This window comes from Neofelis nebulosa, chromosome 7 (assembly GCF_028018385.1).
Source record: "Neofelis nebulosa isolate mNeoNeb1 chromosome 7, mNeoNeb1.pri, whole genome shotgun sequence".
NCBI classification, from domain to species: Eukaryota; Metazoa; Chordata; class Mammalia; order Carnivora; family Felidae; genus Neofelis; species Neofelis nebulosa.
In genome coordinates, this window is record NC_080788.1 from 147,107,849 (window position 1) to 147,113,616 (window position 5,768).

The following is a 5,768-nucleotide window of genomic DNA, read 5'->3' on the forward strand; positions in this document are numbered from 1 at the left end:
TACAGACGTGATCTCAGAGCCGGACGTGTGTCGCAACGCTGACCTTTCAAGCCTGGGTTTAGGAAGAACGTGGTTTCTGGGTCAGAAGTTACCAGAAAGAAGCCCTGTTTTCCACACTCAGGTGCGTCTGCCGCGGTTCTGGGGGACACCAGGGATGCGAACTTGGGCTCGGTGTGGTCACTCAGGGGTCGCCCTCGGGGGTCTCCACCCCAGGCCCCAGCCAAGTCCAGGGGGAAGTGGGTCCCTCCCGTGCCACTCTGGACAGCCGGATTGACCCACGGAGACCGGGAAGGGATCTCGTGTAAGGAGAGCCTAGCCGTTAGCTGCTCGCTGGCTCCCGCCTAGAGGGCTGCCAGGATTGCTCTGCCCCACTCCTCACCAAGAACAGTAATTAGAATGCAAGGTCATCTCCATATAATGCATTATGACTTTAATATCAGTAAACTCCCCTTAAATATTAGATGCAGCGAGGAAATATTAGTTAAATTATCGCAGACCAATATGATGAGTTTCCTCTAGGATAAAGTGTGATAAATGGGTTTTAATAAACTGAGGAGAATTATACGCGTCACATTCGTGGTTCCTGTCAATTTTATTTAGAGTAAAATGCCATTGTGATAATTAGTTGGGTTTTACTGTGTTCATTAAAAGCTTTTCTAATGACCGCTTGGAGGAATAAGTAAAATTAATTTCTTTCTTGAACATCGGAAGAATTCATCAAACAAACAAAAAGCCAACTCCAGGGCCATGTGAGACGGGGCGGGGGCCGCGGGCTCGCGGGGACGGCACTTTCTTGTCCGTCATCGGCACTGAGACTGCCCCAGAGCGGAACCACCAGAAAGGGACGCGGGCCAGGGCGAGGGCTGTGGCAGGAAGCCTCCTCCTCCAGACAGTCCTCCAGGACTGTCCAGCCTCGGTGCCCTCCCTGCCTGGCCTGCGCTCCTAGGTCACGCCTCCTGGGTCCCTGGAGGCTGCAGCCGGGCCTCCTTCTTGCCTGTGGCCCCTAGGGACCCGGCACAGGGACAGACCTTCAGGAGGGTCCAGGGGCCGGGTCTCCTGGCCACCCCTGTGCCAGCCTGGAGCAGGTGTGGCCGGAGGGACCGCCGGGGGGACCCTGTGGTGGGACAGCAGTGGAGGGGCAGAGGAGGTGGCCAGGCTTGGAGAGGTCACGTCACCTGACTGAGGCCACTCAGGGGTGAACGGGGAGATGGGGCCCAGAGGCCTCCGGCTGGTGCTACAATCCACGATCCTTCCCACCGACCTGTGCCAGGCGAGCAGGTGTCCCAGACTGGGGGTTGCGACGAGCCTGAGGACCCTGCTGGGGAGGCTCCCAGCACGCACACGCTCACACGTACACGCAGACAGGAGCACACACAGCCGTGCTCACTCACACACCCTCCCCCATCTCTGCCAGGTTTGGATTTCACGGTCCTCTAGTGCCCAGCTACACCTCTGGACGTGACCCTGGACGTCCCTCTGGTCCCAGTGTGACCCACCCAGGACTGCACGGGCTTCTCCCCTCCCCCAGGACCCTGCTGCACGGACCTCTCCCGGGCCCCTGACAGCGGCTGCAGACGTCGAGGGTCGGGTGTGAGCCTGTCATACACAAGAGGTCCCATCCCGGCTCTGCCCCAGAGGGCCCTCTGAGTCTCACTGGATTTTCCCTGTGCTGGAAGGTGAGAGGGCCCTCCGACCCTGTGGGGTTCTGGGGGGTCTTAGGTGCGGGCCAGCCGGGGCCACCGTCCCGCTCACTGCCGGCTCCAGGTTGCTGCTGGGCCATGAGCGCAGAGAGGAGGCGTTTCTTCGATAGCCCCCCAGGTGACCACAGAGCCGGCTGGCACCCCACGCTCTCTGGACGCCACCCTCACCCGGGGCCAGGACGTTCGGCCACTTGGAATGTGGGCACGGCGTCCCTGCAGGGTCGAGGGTCAGACCTGGCCGTTGAAACGTCTTCCCTGGCTCCGCGTCTGCAGCCTGTCTCTCGTCCGCCCGCCCTCAGGGGCTGGGCTGGCGGGGGCTCACTCTGGGGTAGCAGATGGATGGCACACGGATGCCCACTTGTTGGCTGCTAGCTTTCCAGAGGGTTCTCTGAGGGGCCTGCCCGGGGGCTCTTCTCTGCTCCCTGACTGGTGAGGCGAGGCCCGGTCACCCCCACCCCACCCCACGGCGTGCCCGCGGGCAGCCCCCATCCAGCCACACGGGCCCCCTCAGGGCTGCTCGGAGAGGCCGGGTGGACGGTCGAGGCCCCGGAGGCCAGTAGTGTTGTGGTTCCCAGCCCTCCGTCTCCATCCGGGAAGCCTCCCTCCCCTCCCTGGGGGGGGGGGGGTCTGGGCCCCCCTCCAGCCTGCCACTTTGCCCTTGGTGGGGGGTGGGGTGGCGATGGGAGGGTCCGCTCTGAGGTGGCTCACCCCAGTTGCGCCGCCCCTTGTGAGGGCTTCGGGCCCTTATGAGAGCCCCCCAAGAGCTCCCCACACCTTCCCCCCAGGAGAACGCAGCAGAGGACTCGGCCTACGAACCAGGAGGCCTGTGCCTGTTTCTGAACCTGCCCGCACCTGAGCTCGGGCTCCCTGCCCCAGGACCCAGACAGTAGAGTCGAGGATAGGAACACAGGTGACCGTTGTCAGAGGAGTCTGGATTCTTCAAAGGATTGTTTTCGCTAACGAGGGGAGGTCGTGACGAGGGAGGCTGGTTGCCGGAGGACCCGGCGGCCAGCCCACGACGGACGCGGCTGTCCGTTATCTCTGGGAAGTCGGGGTGTTTGTCACGGTAGCCTCACGGTGCCCGACCGTGGAAGGGCCCACCGGTCCCCGGAGCCTGCCCTGGGGGTGCATCGTCCCTGGGGTTGTGGGGGGCGCTCCGTGCGGGAGGCCGGGAGAGAGTGCCGTGTTAGAAGAGTTTGCCGAGAGGGACTCCGGCAGATGGGTAATTTAGCTGGTAATTCAGCATCAGGAGCCGCGCCTCGGCCACCGGCTGGATGGAGGGCAGACACTCAATTAGCCGGGGCTGAGCGGCGCGAGCACGGCCGGAACCGGGGCGGGAGACAGGGTCCATCCCACGAGAAGGCACCGTGCGGGCGAGTCAATCAGGGCACCCTAATTGGAAAGCGGTAATAAAAAGTAATTGAGTTTAATACATAATTTAGATCATTACCCGTTAAGTTAATGCGTGCCGCTTAGGTGTGGGGAGAAAATTATTTATCTGGTAGATGGGGGGGGATTTCATCTGTGTTTATAATGGAATGCTCGCCAATTGACTTCGGTAAGAGCAGGTTGTTAAATCGGGTTTTGAATTGGTGCGTAGATTGGAAGACCGTGTTAATTTTGGACGTGATGTACTTAGCACCTCCTCCTTCGAAAGTCCTCCCGTGAGAATTCCCGGCTCCGTCGTCCACGGCAGCAGAAATTAAATCGGGTCCCGCAGGTGTCTTGACGGAAGGCGATGCGGCTCCTGACTTCTTCCTTATTTTTCTTAAAGCAGAGACGTTAACAGGGTTCTGCTGCTTCTCCGAAGCGTCTTTTTCCTCTGGAAAGCGGCCCGTGACTGCAAACGAGCGCTTCTGTGAAATACTGAGGACGAACTTACTAGCCGTCCCGACCCTGGGCCCAGCCGTCCGCGACCCGTTAACCCGTTGGATTTTCCCAGCAAGTCTGCGAAGCCGAGGGCCTGGCTCACCGGGTGCCCCCAGGGGCCGGTGCCGGCCCAGGCGGGGACACGGTGTGGGGCCTGTGGGGCCAAAGGCGGGGCTGCCTCGTGCTCGCAGCAGAGCCGGCCCGTGGGCGGTGCGGGACCACCGCAAGCTTCTCGGGTGTTCCCGGCCCCTGGGTGCTCCACCACCCCCACCCCCCAGCTGTACGGGAGGACAGTAAGCTTCGGCCCAAGAAGCGGTGAGCTCCTAGCCAGCCCCTGCCCCTCACAGCGCCGGGCCCGGGTGGCGGTCCCTCCGTCACTCGGCCCGCCGGCCTGCCCATAAATCGGGGGTGATGATAATGCCCTCTCGGGGGCTGTGTCTGCTGCTGGCAGGCCCCCCATCGTCTTGTGGCAGGTGCGGGAGCCAACCCCAGGAAGGCTCACTGACGGGCAGCTGTCCTGGGGACCTCGGGTCCCCAGCCAACAGGATCACAGCTAGACCCGGCCGTCTTCCTGGGCATTTGAGGCTGCAGAGGAGGTCCCGGTGCCCACGGCCAGTACCCTGGGTCGCACCTGGGCCCTCAGACCGGCCCCTCCAGCTCACCCCTCAGGGTCCCCATCCAGAGCACCACAGCCACGTCCCGCTTCTCTTGGGAACAGCCACTGATTCAGGGTGCAGGCCTCCACTCTGGGAGGCAGACGGCCGTGGAGCCCCCCGAAGGAGCAGGGCCTCAAGGACCCCGGGAGGCCAGAGCCGCCGAGTCCCGGGACATCCCGCCAGGTGCAGTTTCAGAATCAGCACGGCTAGCTGTGAAACTGTGCTTTACATAAAATTATAAGAGATCACCCAGTGGGTACGACCAACTTTTTAAAACCTGGGCCTTTTGACATACAAATATCTCACTGCTGTCAGGAGCCTCTGCCCCTTCGCCCCCCTGATCTGGTGTAGTGCCTAGGAGCCCGGGGACACACGTGTGATGGGGGTGCTCCCTGTCACGACAGGGGGGCATGACAGTTGGGGGAGGGTGTCCTTCTGTTCTCTTGAAGAATCTGCTGCTTCAGAAGCTTCCGGAACGGTCATCTCCGATGGCTCTAGAAGCCTCGCAAGTGTTTGGCAAAATCTCCCCGGACACAGCTGGGCTCTGCATCCACAGATGAGCCGGCGTCCGTCCCGGAGGGGGGTCCAGGAAGACGGAGAGGACGGCCCGGGGGGTAGCAGACCCCGACCCGAGGCTTCCCAGGGAGAGGGCAGCACCACGGGAGTCCCACCCCGGCACTGAGCCAGAGCCCGGGCTGTGTGGGTGGTGTGGGGGCCTCCCCGGCCGGAGGGCTGAGAGGCTCAGGGGCCAGGGAGGGACTCAGCTCCAGCCCCTTCGTGCGGTGCCCCGGCCCCTCGCCCTGGTCTCTCAGGCCCCGCCACCCTGCCCGGGGCCTTTGGATTCAGGAGCACCTGCATCCCCAAAGTGTGGCCATCACGTGGCCTGCCTCGGCCCCTGCCCACGTCCCACACTCTTGGAGAGAAGCCTGTTCTCACTGTGCCTCGTCCGTGTCTGGGTCCCGCTCCGTGTCAAGCACAGGCCCTGGCCCACCGCAGCACCCGAACCGGAGACTGGGCAGCTCGGAAACACGGTGGGTGGGCCTCCAGTTGGGGGCAGCGGGGCCTCTGAGCCCTTCCCGGCAGGGGCTGGAGTCACTAAACCGCAGAGGGCTCCAGCCTCCCTCCGTGCCATCCAGCAGCGCTGAGCAGCAGAGTCCTCCCCACGGTGGGTGGTCGTCCTTGATGCCCCGGAGGGAGGCCACTAGCCACGTGGGCCTCGAGCGCTCGACACGGCGTTGGCTGCCTTTCCCGCTGTTCCACGCAAGCAGCCAAGGGCGCCGCGGGCCCCAGAGCGGTGAACACAAGGTCACAGCCAGCGCCTGGCGGGCTGACCCAGGAGGGGCCTCCGGCATTCAGAACCGCAGGGCCAAGGCCACTGCTCCGGAACAAAGGGAGGAGCGTGTTTACAAATTGTCTGTTGAAATTTAAGTTGCCAACATTGGCATCAGGCCTCGCCTGCCAGGCCGCCCGGATTGGAGGGTAATTTATGAAGATTGCTTTACCTGGGGCCGCGCTGGTCTGTGCCTGCGAGTAATTCACACCA

The 5,768-nt window shown here is 62.8% G+C and overlaps 1 long non-coding RNA gene across 1 annotated transcript; it reads right to left on the reverse strand.

The window, feature by feature from the left end:
• Window positions 1-3,110: 3,110 nt before the first annotated feature.
• Window positions 3,111-4,702, reverse strand: LOC131517816 (uncharacterized). The gene is made up of 2 exons (XR_009264852.1): window positions 4,521-4,702; window positions 3,111-3,540 (listed from the first exon to the last, which is right to left on the reverse strand). It is a non-coding gene; the product is annotated as an uncharacterized LOC131517816 (long non-coding RNA).
• Window positions 4,703-5,768: the final 1,066 nt, after the last annotated feature.